The following is a 16,150-nucleotide window of genomic DNA, read 5'->3' as shown; positions in this document are numbered from 1 at the left end:
TCGATGAGGGGCGGGCTTGAGTCCAGCCCGTGCTGTGTGCGAACTCTGCTCTTCCCCCACCCCCCCAGCTATGCTTCCGAAAACAGTTGATTAGCAAGGCCCGGTCCATCAATTCCTTGTCCTACCCCATTGTTTTTAAAATACAGGAACTCACCTTGAACAGTCTCTCCCAGTAAAGACTGACAAAGGAGGATGCCGGAGTCCGTCCACATCTCGATAGGATGGGAGGATGGGACCACCGTTCCGCAGGGAGGGGGCTGGGCGCTCCGGGAGCCCAGCTTCCTGGTGGGAGGTCCCTGTGAAGTACAGGTCCATCTTCATGATTCCAGAACCTTCATCCTTCTTCCAGATGAAAGATCCCCTGTTCCTTCTTCTCCTGCTCTTGTTAAAACACAGGAAGCTTTATTACATCTTGAATTCTTTCTATTTTCTAAGCTGGACTGATTCCAGATAAGCATTCCTTTTAATTATTTGTTAATGTTTATTGCCTTTCCTTATCAAAAGGTGGTGGTGCACTTAAGAATTCTTTTTTCCTTTTCTTTTTTTCCTGCACCTCATCAGTGGGTTTGCTTTCCATGTCCTTACTGCGTGTTAGCTGCCGGTGAAGAGAAGTCCTGGGGAGCGAGGGGACCTACTCCCTAATAGCCGCACGGAGGTCAGCCTGGAACGTGGTGGGGCTTCCAAACCCGTGCATCTACAGAGATTTCAGAGCCTTGTAAGCAGCTCTGTCAGCAAGAATCTCCCCTTCAAGCAGCCAAATAAAGCAAGATAGGACTAATTTGATTTTTTTAAGTAGTCTTATTTAGAAAAGAAAAAAAAATCATTAAGCTTAATTAGGTTTATTTAAGTGGCCTATTTAGCCAGCTAATGTATTTATGACATCGTATTTGCATAGGGATGGCATTTCCACAGCACTCCTCTCTGTGCAATGTGCAGTTTCAGTAAACTAGGACCCTTTGTGATCAAGGCCTACGTCTGTCTTTTATCCAGAGAGCAATTCATTGTCTCCCTTCTTCCTTAGGTCAATAATCCACATAAGAACGTCTTGTTCTTGGGGCGCCTGGATGGCTCAGTCGTTAAGCGTCTGCCTTTGGCTCAGGTCATGATCCCAGGGTCCTGGGATCGAGCCCCGCATCGGGCTCCCTGCTCTGTGGGGAGCCTGCTTCTCCCTCTCCCACTCCCCCTGCTTGTGTTCCTGCTCTCACTGTCTCTCTGTCAAATAAATAAATAAAATCTTAAAAAAAAAAAAAAAAAGAACATCTTATTCTTAATCACATTTCCACAGGCCCCATCCCGAGCAAAAATTGCTTCAGGACACAGCACATGGGACTCCAGATCTCACAGACAGACCTTCTCACTCAGACCAGCTGGGATTGTGTGCGCTTTTTCCCCTGCAGACCTAAGTAAGGGTCTATGCTTTTTGTTTTTACCTCTGAGACTGTCAGCTAATAACATAGTTGTTCCAATTATAGGTACTGCCTGAAACTATAACCATGTAGCTGAGTACCTCAGGAAAGTACAGGTTTGATAAGGCAGATGCTTTCACTTCGATTTCTACAACTGTCTTTCTTATGTTTGTTGAAACATCACCCTGGTACCTTGACAGGAGCTCTGTAGAGTGAGAACTTGGAAGAGAGAGAGAAAAAAGAAAGGAAGGGGACAGAAATGATGCCACCTGGGCCTACTTTCTGCCTGAGTTTGCCCATGAGTGAGGTGGGGGTGAATCTCCAGATTTCAAAAAATGAACAGAGGTCAAAAATAAACCACACAAAGGACAGGGAAGAGGGAAGAGGGAAGACAATGGGGGGAGGGGGTATTGCTCTGGGGCCTTTTGCCTCTATGTAGGAGTGGATCAAGCCATTGGATTCTTGCAGATTTGAGGAAAGGGCCACCTGTAAGGTAGGCCCTGGGAGATGGATACGGAAATCAGACAGACTAGGACCTGACTTCCCTAACTTACTAGCTACTTACACCCTGGGGACTAAGGTTCCACACTCAAAAAAGAAGCATCACAATAGCACCTTCCTTACAGTGCAGTGGTAAATGTTAAATGGGGTATTTTGTGTAAAGCACAGGGACAGTGCTACATTAATGCCCATCCTTCCTACCTACCCCTCTGCATTTCCTGCCCCACTTTCCCTTCACCTTGAGCAATATGGACAGTCAGTGCTGAGTTTCTTGGTTTCCAGGAGAAACTATTTTCAATTAAGCAACAAGAACCGAGTATCTCTTTTGAACTTAGGTTCATATTAAGAATTAAGGAAATGTCTTTTCCTTCTATCCTGTAGGAATTTATAAACTCAAGCTCTGCAACAAGACAGGAGAGTAATAATGAATCAAGTGGTTTTATTATACATTGCTAAATATCGAGGAACAAAGAGTATATTAAATAGTATACAGAATAGTCCATAAAACCAAAGTCACATGAAAAGAGAAAAATGTTGAACAAGATAGTTTATAGTGCATTGTTAAATGTAGAGGAATAAAGAGTCCATGGAGTATTACATATAACAGGAAATTGATGTCTCAAGGAAGAGGAAATTTGTGTGGGTTGGAACCACGTTGGTAGGATTTCATATCATCCACTTGGTATCGTTCATTCATCTGTTTGCTCTCCAGCTGTGTCAAGGTTGTACAGAGGGTAGTTATGGGTGAGGGGAGCTGGGAACAGTGGATAACGCCATGGGATCAGGGCCCTGGGCTCAGTGCAGGCGGTCTGGGAACTGCTTGACCCCAGAAGGAGCCCATACTCTGGGGAACCAGAGAGACAATGATAAGGATGGGGAGGTCTGTTCTTCCGACTCTGAGTTATAGACCTACTAACGTACTGTTGACTTCCACCATTCACCCCCACATCCGTCACTTAGTCTTCTGACTGAGCACTTTTTCCCAAGGAAGACTGAGCAAGAGAGAATTTCAGTACCCTATGCAAAACTCTCTAACATTAGGAGAAACTCAAAACACATATGCCATGGGAAGAGTGACATCATATCCCATACAATCATTAAAAGCAGCAAAATTCAATTGATATAAAATGATTATACCACTTATCAAGACATATGTATATATGTGTATACTTGTGTGTATGTACATATATGTATAGCAAGTACCATCCACCGGCCCAGTGTTCATTATTGGAAAGAGACCCACCAGAGCCGTCCTCAGCTCTTAGGCCACCACCAGCTCCTGTGGGTAGGTTTCCGTCCTTTCTCTGGAACATCTGATCCGTGAGCACGCTGACCCCTTCCTGCAGTTGTGTTGCGCATCGTGTCATTACTCCCCTTCTGGCCCATCAGGTATTTCTCCAGCCAGGATGCTCGGGTCCCCACGACTGTGCTCTGCAGTTGTGGATGTCAACCCCCTCCATCCACACGGGGGACATCGTGTTTCCAGAGCAACTAATGCATTTCAACAGGGGCAAATGGAGGGTCCTCAACTATAAATAGAGTAAAGATTGAAGAAAATGAGGAGGAACCCAGGGCCTGTGATGGGCCGTCTTGTGGTGGAGAGAGGTTGGGTGTTGGGCAGATGTGTAGCAAATTCCAGGCCGGCTTCATCTCTATCCTCATCAGTTCATGGCCCGGTTCATAGCCATCCAGTACTAAGCTGTGTCCAAGGGAAAGCTTTCTCTCCAGATACTGTTTTTACTAGATAATTATAATAATGAAGACAATAATTACCAAAGACTCTGTAACATTTTAATATTGTTATATGTAAACTACCAATTATTGATCGGGTGAAGACAGGCTGGAAAGGGTGCCATGGATGATGTGATCCAAAATGAAGTTGCTTAACCACATACACTGACTCCGGGCAGATCTCAGTAGGCGAATCCCAGGACCACAATGACCCCCTGGAGTGTGCACAGTTCATATTTCTCCACAACCGCCTTCATGCATACTGCCTACCCTGAAGGGGAAAAATAATTACAATTTAGAGCATCAATTATTCAACTAATCACAGAATCACAGGTTCGGAGGGACCTTGAAAGGCTGTCCGGTTTCCTCTCTGGCCCCCAGGATGCATTGTATTAGACACGTCCAAGATAGACTGGTTCCCTCTTGACCCAACATGATAAATTATCCGTCACGATAAACACTTCTGAACAAAGACTCTGCGGCTCCCCCTAGTTCCACGCAAACCCTTTCTTCCACCTCTCACTTTTTAAATTTTTAATCCAGATACTTCTTGTGTCTTAAACAGAATCATAGCCTCAGAGAATTCTTTGCCAAAATTTTGTGATAGTCTTTCCTACTACATTTTAATGCAACACCCTCTTACTTTATTGTCAGACCCAGGGAGGGTTTTGTCCATTGCTTCTTGCTCACCACTCCACACATTTGCAGCTATTACTATGTCTCTCTGTGTCCACATACAACATTATTTTATGACAAAGAACAGTATTCACAAAATGTTGTTAAGTGAAAAAATGAGGTCATATTTCTGAGGGGAAAATAGCAATAAAGGGGAAAACAAGGCAGTTGAATAATTTTAACCTGGCATAGAGAAGAAAGACTAGAAGTATGATGCATGCGAATGTTAATAGTTACTGTTTCTGGATCCTTAAAGTAAGAGCTCAGGCAGGGTATCCTGTTAGTCTTTCCCAATATTTTGAAAGCTCTGAGCATATTTTGGAGTTACAGCATGACTGTTGTAATAATGAAAAAATATATATAATAAAAATGAATAAAGAGATTTATTAAAGTCAAAGACCAGAGAAGCCATTAGAGCCTGAGTTCAAACACGGGGGTGGGAGGCTGATTCCAAATCATTAGGTCTGTGGTATCTGAGCCAAGTGCTCACAGGCTTGCCAAGGGAGGAGAGGAGGTGTGGCAGCTTACCTTCTCTCACTGAATGAGCAAATCTCTCCATTTCCAAACTTCCTATGGGGATCAAAATTACCACCTAAATGACCAAATAGCTCAATGTGTGTTAATATCAAAAGATCTAATTTTAGCCAACAGGATTACATTTGGCGATCAATAGGGCTATGAGTAAGGTTTCATTTGATGAGGGAAAGATGAGTAATTGTGGCTACATCTTTACTAGGACCCATTTGCCCTTGTGTAATTACAAATCTTTCTAACAAATTGCCACTTCTGAAGTGAATACGAGTTTAAGTTAAGTCTTTGGCCATCTGAATTCAAGAATTCCTAACATAATATGGCTATGTGCTAGAGAGAATTTTTGGTTCAAATTGATCCAGTGTCTGAATCTCAGATGATTTTCCACTAAAGGGATACTCTTAAATTTAGTTTCTCATCCTCCTTCAACAATGCCCTTCAAAAAGCAGAGGGGAAGCATTTGTCCCCTGTCCATTTGTCCGTTGTCCATGGCCAACCTCAAGCTACCATGGTGACATCATGGACCTAAGAACTGGAAAGAAATGTGCACAACTGGCCCTCATGAGTTGGGGTGACCTGGCTCTAGCACATCACCGTGCATAATTCCAAGGCCATTACCAAGAATTTCCTGAATTTCGGGTGCCTGGGTTGCTCAGTCATTAAGTGTCTGCCTTCAGCTCAGGTCATGATCCCAGGGTCCTGGGATCGAGCCCCACATTGGGCTCCCTGCTCCGCGGGGAGCCTGCTTCTCCCTCTCCCACTCCCCCCTGCTTGTGTTCCATCTCTCACTGTGTCTCTCTCTGTCAAATAAATAAATAAAATCTTAAAAAAAAAAAAAAGAATTTCCTGAATTTCAACCTATCTATGAAAACAGAAGAGCTCTGTGTAATTAAAAATCATATTACAAACCAAGGAAGATCTGAATAAGTGGCAAACCGTGTTGTGTTCAGGGATCAGAAGATTCAACCTAGTAAAGATACCGTGTTGCTCCCACATGGTCTCTGCAATTCCTAATCTCAACACAATGCTGTGTAGATACAGACAAGTTTATTCTAAAACTGACATGGAAAGATAAACTAGAACAGTTAAGACAATTTTGAGGAAGAATGAAGCCATGCACATCACTCCTATTCAAGACTCCTTAACCAGCTGCAGAACCAGTGTTGTATGGATGGAGGGACAGACACAGACACCAATGGCACAGAGTAAAGAGCCAACGGTAGACCCACACAGACACGCCAAAGCAACTTAATGGAGGAAAGATAGTTTTTCTTTCTTTTTTTTTAAGCTTTTATTTAAATTCCAATTAATTGGGGCACCTAGGTGGCTCAGTTGGTTAAGCACCCAACTCTTGATTTCAGCTCAAGTCATGATCTCAGGATCGTGAGATTGAGTCACGTGTTGGGCTCTGCTTGAGATTCTCTCTCTTCCTCTCCTTCTGCCCCACCCCCTGCTCAAGAGTTCACTCAATCTCTCTCTCTCTCTCTCTGTCTCTTTCAAAAAAAAAGAAAGAAAAAAAGAAAAGAAAAAACAAAGTAGGGACAATCTTCAGGATCTAGGTCTGGGCACAGTGCTCTTAGACCTGGCTAGTACAGCATGAACCCCCGCCCCAAAATTAATAAAGTGGGTTTCATCAGAATTAAAAACTTTCACACTGTGAAAATTCCTGTGAAGAGCATGAAAAGACAAGCCTCAGGCTGGGGGATACAATTTGCAAACCACATACCTGAGAGAGGACTTGTATCCAGAATGTCTGAAGAATTCTCAAGTCTCAGCAATAAAAACACAAGTGACCCAGTTAGGAATCAGGCAGAGACATAAATAGCAGATACTGGTGGCAAATAGGTATGAAATGATGCTCAACACCATCAGCCTTTGGAGATGTGCAAACTGAAAAGCACAGTGCGATGTCACTCCCCGTGACCCAGTAGGACACCCAAAATAACAGGCAGGGGTAGCACCACGTACTGGAAAGGAGGCAGACACTGGGTCAATCACTTGTTGCTGGTGGAAGGACCACGGTGTGACTACTCCGGGAGGCAGTCTGGCAGGGTTTTGCAACACAAAACACACTTCCCTATAAACCAGCAATCTTACTCTTGGACATCTACCCTGGAGAAATCAAAACTTTTGTGCACCAAAAAAAAAAAAAAACAAAAAAACAAACCTGTACATGAATGCTCATAGCAGCTTTCTCCATAATAGAAAAAACATTTAGAAACAACCCCAATTTTTTTCAGTGGGTGAAATGTCACCCAACTGTGGTTCATCCTAGGATGGAATGCTGTTTAGCAATAAAAAGGAACAAACTTTGTAATACATACAGCAACTTGGATGGACGCTAAGGCATTATGCTTGGTGGGAAATGGGTGCCATCCCTTATGGTTCCATTTCTGAAACATTCTTGAAATGGCCCTAGAGATGAAGAACAGGTTGGTGGGACGGGGGTGGGGCTGTGGTGTGGGACAAAGGAGCAGCTTGAGAGAGCTCTTCTGTGAGGAGGATGAAAAGACTCTGCATTTTGATCAGGGTGGTAGTTACAGAAATCCGTTCGAGGGATAAAGCTACATGGGCCCTCCCCGCCCCATACACACATGCATGCACACATGTGAAAAATGGGGAGCATTGTATAAAGTCTGCATGGTCTGGTTCCCAGCAATGCGCTGTGTCAGTGTCCTGGTTTTGAACTTGAACTGCACTCTTGTTAAGATTATGTCATGGGGGGTAGGTGGGTCAAGGGGACCTGAGACTCTCCAAAACTATTTTTACAACTTCCTCTTACTCTATAATTATTCCTGAATACAAAGTATAAAAATTAATCATGTTAGAAGCAACACATGGGACCAGCCAAGGGAATGACACCAATAGTGCCTATAAAAGTTAATCAGATCAAAGATAATTATTCCTCTGCCCCAACCCTCTCATTTCACAACCTCAAAGTTTATTAAAGGTTAAAAACAAGGAAATCCTGCCATTTGTGACAACATAAATGGACCTGGAGGATTGTAATGCTAAGTGAAATAAGCCAGATACAGAAACACTAACACTGCAGGAGCTCATTTCTATGTGGGATCTAAACCAAACTCACAGAAGCGCAGAGAGGAGAATGGTGGTTGCCAGGGGCTGGGGTGGGGACATGCAGACATGCTGGTCAGAGGGCACAAACTTCCAGTTATCAGGTAGTAAGTTTGGGACCTAATGTCCTGCATGGTGACTCTAGTTAACGCACTGAGTGTGTACTTGAAGATCTTAAATGGACTCTTCTCATAACACACACACCCACACATACACACACAAACACAGAAATGGTAACTATGTGTGGTGATGGGTGTGTTAATTATATTGATGGTGGTGATCATGTCCCAGTATATGCAAATATCAAATATCACGTCTTACACCTTAAAGACATACAAGTGTATATGTCAGTGATATCTCAATAAAGCTGTTAAACAAAATCAAAAAGAGAATTTTAAGAGAGAAAATAATTTAGCTTATTTACAAAACACAGATAGGTAACTTCTATTTTCAGGAGGAGTGGAGGAGATGGCTTCACAGTGAATTCTTTGCATAGGGTCTAACTCGTCTGTCTTAAGTGACCCTTCTGGGAAAATATTTTGGTCACTTATTTTACTTTTGATGCATTCCAAGTCTGCAACTGGGACTAAATTATTGACCGAAACTCTCCCAGTGTCTCAGGGCATGCCCTTTTCTACCTGGGGGGCGGCGGCTCTGAGCAGGGAGGACCGAAGATGGGAGGGTCCGGAGGACAGTGAGTGCGGGGCTGGGTGGGTCCCCAGAGCTGAGAGCCTGGAGCAGGAAGAATGGAGACTGCAGAGAACCACAATGGAGGCTACACCCCTTCCCTTCTGCTGGAAGGCTTTTCCTTCCCAGCCTCTCTGCTCTATTCCTGCGAGGGGGCACGCTCCCCACCCTGGGGCACTGCATCCACAGCTATGACATCTGAACAGCATCTCGCCTCCCTCTGCTCCTGCCCACCACTGCCCTCGGCAGCATCCCGCCATTGTGCTGGCAGCCGCTAAATCAGATGGATAAATAACGTGATTCAGAAATGGGACACACTTGGCAAGGGGCAAATGGTGCATTTTTCACTAAGTGTGAAAATATTGTCAAGGCTACAAATATTTTTCAGGTGGAGACCAGTTGCAGAAATAGCATGTAGATAACACCCAGAGACCCTCTCCTGAAGTGTGTTCTGAAAACGAGCTCTTTCTTCCCCTTCGGTGCACTTAAACTATGTCATTATCAATATCACTCCTGAAGTCATCTGGGAAGGAACTGGGGAAATGTCCTTCCTCACTCACTGTGTGAAGGAGAGAGACCACCAGATGGAAACAGCAATGAAAACGCCAACTCAGAGAGGGGAATTCCCTTTAATTTTGGAAGAAAGGGTGATACAGGAGAAATGTCTTAGATCTAAATTTTTATCTTCCGAACTGTGGCTTTCTGGAGGGAAGCGTCCGCGATCCTTCAATGGGTAATAACAAAGCAGACTCGCCCTGATCTATGGGCAACTGCATCCCCAGCCCCCTCAGAGTCCCCGTGTGACACATCCCTGCACAGTGTGCAAGGGCATAATTACCTTCTGTGCAAGTCGGTCCTTGGAAATTCAGTTGACGCCGAGCATAGAGCACCACCAGACAGCCATATGGCGCTCCCTCTCCCACAGTGATATTTTTATTCAGAAATTGCTGTGCAGGCCCTGATTTTTGGCTGCTGGATCCCCAAATCTGCCACGTGAGGACTCCTTGCTCATGGTTGCATCTTAGGAGCTGCCTTTGGATTCAGGGAAAAAATGATTCATAATTGAACCAAAGAGATTCTCTTAATGAACTTGCCCCAGGGGGATATCAAGCTCTTTTTATGAGCAAATTTAATGAATCATAATGAATTTCATCATATGAAACTATGAGGATACACCATAAAGGAGCCAGGAAGTAAACCAGTCTAGACTCAAATGAGAAGAAGCATAGGGAACTATTTGATAGGAATTCATGGGCACGGAATGATAACAGGTGAGTGTCCCATATGGATTTTGAATATTTAGAAGGGGGTATAAAAATATAATGCACGTGATCTCTAAAGTAATTTTCAACAACAACAAAAGTGATTCTACATACAAATTATTTATGGTACTTTTCTATAAGAGCTCTTAAAGCTTGTTTTCACACTTTGTTTTGTAAGGAAAAGAATCCCTTCCTTGTAAGACCGTATTCAAATATCCACTTGATGACGTGGCCGTTTCCCAGCCGTCCTATACCATGAGTCGTCAGATGTGTGAGCTCCCCCAGCCCTGAGCTCTGGAGGAGCAGTCTGATGGCAGAGAGTGCCATCAGACTAAATCAGAAAGAAAGCCCTAAAGCCAGGGGTACACAAAGGGCAGCCCTCCCCTGGAGGAACTCACCATCCAGGGAGGAGACTGACAAGCGAGCAATCACACAGCCCGTTTTTGTAAGTTGCTGTGATGGGAGGACATGGAGAGAGTGCCTGCTGCCCGGTGGAAGCAGAACAAGCATTATGGAAATTATACTTGATCTGAAACGTGATGGGTGATGTTTGTCCACCAGATAGACTCCCGCATCTTTCTCCATCCTGTGCTTGCCCTGGAGAGCTCAGCCATGTGGCTTCTGGGGGAGCCCCCAGGGAAGACGGGGGCAGGAGATCTGGGGGTGGGAGGAGGAGGGTGTGGGGTGCTGGCGCCCATGCTCCCCCGCAGTGTTGACCCCATGCTTCCCCACCGCTTGTCGGCCACCTCACCCTCTCCACACGTCACTACGTGGCCCCTCCATGACACATCCCTTAGTTACACAGCATTCGTGGGCTCCCGTCCCACGAGATGGGTGAGGCGTGCATCAAGATAGAGCAGGGGCTCCCTGTGCCGGGCAGTGGGAGGAGCTCAAGGGGAGAGCACTCGGCTCTTGTTGAGGCTTCAAGCAGTTCCACTGGCCTGGGACACAGAACAAAACGGGGCCCAGGAAGGCCGGTGGAGACACGGAGCTGGCTCAGTGTGGATGAGGATGCTGTGCTCCCGGCAGGGGTCGGGAGCTTACCCTAAAGGCTGGAGGTCGGTTACAGAGAGGACCAGGGGAGCAGCTGCTCCAGGAAACAATCTCTGGGATAAGCTGCAGACAGGCTGTCTGCTCACTCCAGGCTCCTCCATTTTCCACCATATAAAACTGGGGAAACGTGTTGCTGCTGCCCATGAAGCCACCCACGACTTTGATGGAGAAGCGTTTGGATGAATGCCGCTGACCCAGTCTCAGCCGGCGCAGACCGAGGTGTCGGCAGCATCCTTGTGATGCCTTGTTCTGGCAACTTCAGGGCATGCCATAAATAAAAACAGAATTTAGAAAAAGGGCACTAGAGAAACGTGGTGGCTGGTGTGTTGAATATAGGAACGCTGCAAAACGAAACACAATTCAGTGTAAGACGATCGTTGTGTTACTATTCAGTGCATGTAGTGAATCCCTTACTGTATTCAGAACAGTGATAATCTTTGTTAAAAAAACAACAGCAACACTTTCTGTCAGCCTCATGAAACCAAAGTTGAACAAGCTTTAAAGGACATAGATTTGAGGGTTGCAAGACTATTAGCGTAGTGGGGCACTTGCCTGTCTCACCCCAGTCCCGCAGAGAGATACAGGGAACGCAATGGAATGTTTGAAGAAGTGGATGGACCAGACCAAATCTCTCTTCTAGGGAGACTGTTGTGGCTCCCTGAGGAGACCGGCCTGGATTTGGGTGGGACAGCGAGGACATGGGACTGGGGGCGGCGGGGAGGCCGCTGACCACACCCTGATGGTAACCGAATGCAGGTGGACACAGCTGCGACAAGGAGTGCACGGGGAGAGCCACACGGTCATGCTACCAGAACTGGCCACCAGCCGGCCGTGGGAGGGAAGGACTCACAGAGCCCCAGGACCCCCCCAGGTTCTGGTGTGAGCAGTTGGGGTGGGGTGGGGGGCCGGCATCAGAGCCAACTCCTGAGGAGAGGCCGACGAAGGGCCCTCGCCCTCTGACACCTGACGTTCCGCAATATGAAAACTAATATCTGGGAGAAACAGGGAGATGGGATATTTTTATTTAGATATCCCAACTGCAAACATTTCGGTCTCTTGGATGTGTTACTTCTGTGTGGACATTTGGGACATAGATGGTTATTTTTATGCTGTATCTGCTTTCCGTCATTTATACGCCTAGAAGCACCGAATGCTGCTGCCATTCCAGATCACGCACCTTCCGTGGCAAAGGAGAAACCTACAACAGAGCTTACGCGTCCTTGGACAATGGGATCAGAGATGGAAAAGCCGCGCTGGCCATGGTGAAATAAGGACAACAGAGCAAAGATGAAAAACGGGAAGTATCTGGTCGAGGCATCAGTACTGTAGGTGCCCCAGGTGTTGACAAGAAGGCAAAGTCAGCTTTGTCGAAGAGAATAGCAAACCGCCAAAGCCCTGAACACAATACACAGCTGCAGAACTGAACACAAACAAAGAGGTTTTTGCTATTCTTATTATTCTGGAATATAAGAAACTCAACAGGAACTCAAGGCAGAGGATGTGCGGTTCTTCCTCCTGGCAACGTGGGATAATTTGCCTCCAAGATTTTTATTTATCTATCTTCTACAGTATAGAAGGGGAAGAAGCAAGAGAACTTTAGAACTTTTTAAGTTGGCTCGTTTCCTTGGGAAGAGACATGACTTTTTTTCAATTTGTGTGGTAAAAGACACATAACCTAAATTCATCATCCTAACCACTCTTGAGTGTACAGTTCAGGAGTGTTCACTAACAGGGCATCATTGTACAACACGTCTGCAGAAACTTTTCTCTTGCAAAACTGAAGCTCTGAACCCATCAAACAACACCTCCCGATTTCCTCCCCCCTCCGACCTCTGGCATCCACTATGCTACTTTCTGTTTCTATGAATTTGTACACTCTAGAGATCTCATTTAAGTAGAATTGTGCAGTCATTGTTTTTTTTTCCCCCCTGTGGCTGGCTTATTTCACTCAGCATAATATCTTCAAAGATATTCTATCCATGTTGTAGAATGTGCCAGAATCTTTTTCCTTTTTAAGGCTGAGTAATATTCCATTGTGTGGATAGACCACATTTCCTCATAATGTTTACACCTTACATGACCAGGGTCCATTTCTCAAAGCTGAGAAATTAACATTTGTACAGAACCCTAATCTGCACCCTTGAGGGGTGTTCTTTCGATGTTCTAGAGAGGGGTCTGGTCACCACAGGCATTCACTCGTTGGGTCTCCTTTGATTTGTGATGATTTCTCATCAGACCTCCACTGTTTTTGACGACCTTGACAGTTTGGGGGAGTACTGGTCAGGGGTTTTGTAAGACGTCCCACAGTTTGGGTTTGTCTGCTGTTTTCTCACTGGACCGAGGTTTTGGTTTGGGGAAGGATCCCTCAGAGGAGCAGAGCCCTCCTCATCATGCAAAATTCGGGGCACAGGGCATTGACTCTGCTGATGAGTGGTGCTGGCAACCTTGCCGCGGTGAGGGGGGCGTGGGTCGCCTTTCCCCTGTGAGTCTCTGTGTCCCCTTCTCATACTCTATTCGCTGGAGTCGCTGCAGGCCGCCCACCCTCCAGGGGGTCATCAGGCTCCACCTCCTGCAGATGATGTCAGGTGTTTGGGGACAAATGTTAGAATCGCCACAGTATTTAATAACTATTGCGGGGGGAGATACTTGCAGCTATGCAAATATCCTGTTTCTCCTTAAAGTTTCCCCCCGCCGCCTCGAGCGTTCATTAGTGCATCCCTGCCATGATTGTCACTGTAGGGCCCAATGGTGATTTTCTATTTTCCTCATTCCTTCTGCATTTGCTGTGTGGAATCTGCTATTTGAAGGTAAGCCTGACCACCATACAAAAGAGTGTGTAACTACTTGCCCAAGTGAGTCACGACAGTCTTGCTATAGCGTAAATACGAGATGCTCCAGACGAAATCCAGAGGCTGGGCTTGATAAGACTGTCCCCACCATCCGTAAGTCCTGATCTCCATGGACAATAAATAACAAGGGAAGGGTAGAGGCTTGAGCATATGAAACAGCTTAGTCTAGGAAGAAAGGAAAGGAGGGAGGAAGGGGTTGGGGGAGCAGGGGAGGGAGAGAAAAACCCATTTCCTGTCTTACCTCCACTTCTGCATCTGGGATACCGAGTAGGAGCACACAAGAGGAAGGGTTCCACGGCACAAACGTATCTGAGCACCATGGTACTCGACCATCCGGCCCCCGCAGAGGGACACATATTCTCCTGTCTTTCACCGCCTTGTTGAGATGCCAGTATTTTGTTCTACCGAATGCTGTTGGGTGTGTTTCTCTTCAAAGCTGCTACTTCTCTGTGTCTTCTGTCTGTTGTGATGCTCCGACCAACCCATTTCCAAGCTTGGCAAACTTCTTTAGTTCCCCAACCTGAACATTTCTGAGGAAAGTAATTTAGATCACATGTTAGCAAAGCACATTTGCTCCACATGAGTAGTGTCTGTGTGTGAGCCTCGGGCCCTTCCTCTGTGCTGCTCAACAGGTGGACATTGTCCTCAAGGGTATTTTCCGTAAGCACCAAGACTTGACAAGACAAATGACCTGGGTGTTGGTTTTTTTTGTTTGTTTGGTGTGTTTGTTTTTGTTTTTTTTTTTTTTACCAATTTACAAGAGTCTAAGTTTAAGCATAAATAGTTCCGGAAAATACAAAATGTAGAAATTATCTAGATATACTTAATTTCTGTATAATTTATGAGAAAATGCATTTTCTACATTTTTGGTGTGAGCTACTCAGAAGGTGAAACGATTACTAAAAATTAAATCTACAGTAAACTATCCAGAACTCAATTTGACATTTAGGAATTACTTAATTTCCATAAAAGCAGAATCATTTTTTTAGAAGATAAAAAAAATAGTGATTTATGGGTTCCCTAAGTACAATTTGAATATCTTTTTGACTTGACTTTTTAAAATGGGACTTCCTGTTTTCTTTGTTAGAAAGGGCAGATAATACTATTCTGGAGAACAGTTTGAATGTTTTAATAAGTTAAAGATTCTCTGATTAAAATGAAATTCAAAAGAATTTTTGAATCTGAAATTTAGAAGTCATAATCCTGACAATTATAGATTTAAAAACACATTCTAAACTCTGGATTTTCCTGAGCTGTCAAAACTTGCTTGGAGGGACGCCTGGGTGGCTCAGTCGGTTGGGCGTCTGCCTTCGGCTCGGGTCATGATCCCGGGGTCCTGGGATTGAGTCCCGCATTGGGCTCCTTGCTTGGCGGAGAGCCTGTTTCTCCCTCTACCTGCTCTGCCTGCCGCTCCCCCTGCTTGTGCTCTCTCTCTCTGACAGAAAAATAAATAAAATCTTTAAAAAAAAAAAAAAAAAAACTTGCTTGGATCGCCTGGGTGGTTCAGTTGGTTAAATGTCCAACTCTTGATTTCAGCTGGGGTCATGATTAGGATAGAGTCCCATATCAGGCTCCGCATTGGGCATGGAGCCTGCTTAAGATTCTCTCTCTCCCGCTGCTCCTCACCCCACCTCCCCTACCCTCTCTCCCTCTCTTGGAAAACAAACAAACAACAAAAACAAGAAAATAACTTGCTTTATTTGTTTCTTTATATTTAAACTCAATAAATTAGAAACTCTCATACTGAAAAAAAAGTCCTATTTAATTGGTTTAGACAAAAACCCTACTTTTGAAATACAGAGATAACAGCTAAATTTCACCTTATCACTTAAAAACTGTATTTAGGGTTAAATACATAAATTATTTGAGTCTTTGTTTCCTAATCTATAAAACAGAGCCCATAGAAACCATCCCACAGAGTTACTATGAGGATTAAAATCTATTAAATTCTATATACATCATATTTAAATTTACATATTTTATAACATATATATGTATATATATCTATATCTATATATATTCAACAATATTTAAATCTCTGCCACTCATAGCCTTGGAATATATTTTGTAATATGATCTAACTGGATTTATTTTTTATCTTTCATTTATGCAATAGGTACTTTTATATCATTGTACATCAACAAAGTTGTCTCATTAAACACACTTGTATAGATGCATCCATTTTTATGGGTACCTAACCTATAATGTTCCAGGCACTGTTCTAGATGCGTGAGACACACCACTGAGCAAAAGAAAGGAAATCTGTTATTTCACAGAGCTTATGCGCTAATGGAGGAGACGGTCAATAGATAATAAATATGATAACGAAATTACGTCATATGGTAGAAAGCATTAGTTGGTACAGAAAATAAAACTAGAG

At 44.5% G+C, this 16,150-nt stretch overlaps 1 long non-coding RNA gene across 1 annotated transcript; it reads right to left on the bottom strand.

Moving 5' to 3' along the window:
* Positions 1–2,331: 2,331 nt before the first annotated feature.
* On the bottom strand, positions 2,332–7,084 carry LOC118552819 (uncharacterized). The gene is made up of 2 exons (XR_013448485.1): positions 6,571–7,084; positions 2,332–3,909 (listed from the first exon to the last, which is right to left on the bottom strand). It is a non-coding gene; the product is annotated as an uncharacterized LOC118552819 (long non-coding RNA).
* Positions 7,085–16,150: the final 9,066 nt, after the last annotated feature.

This window comes from Halichoerus grypus, chromosome 6 (assembly GCF_964656455.1).
Source record: "Halichoerus grypus chromosome 6, mHalGry1.hap1.1, whole genome shotgun sequence".
Taxonomy (NCBI): Eukaryota; Metazoa; Chordata; class Mammalia; order Carnivora; family Phocidae; genus Halichoerus; species Halichoerus grypus.
Note: the sequence above shows the minus strand (reverse complement) of the source record. Positions and strands in the feature narration are given on the sequence as shown.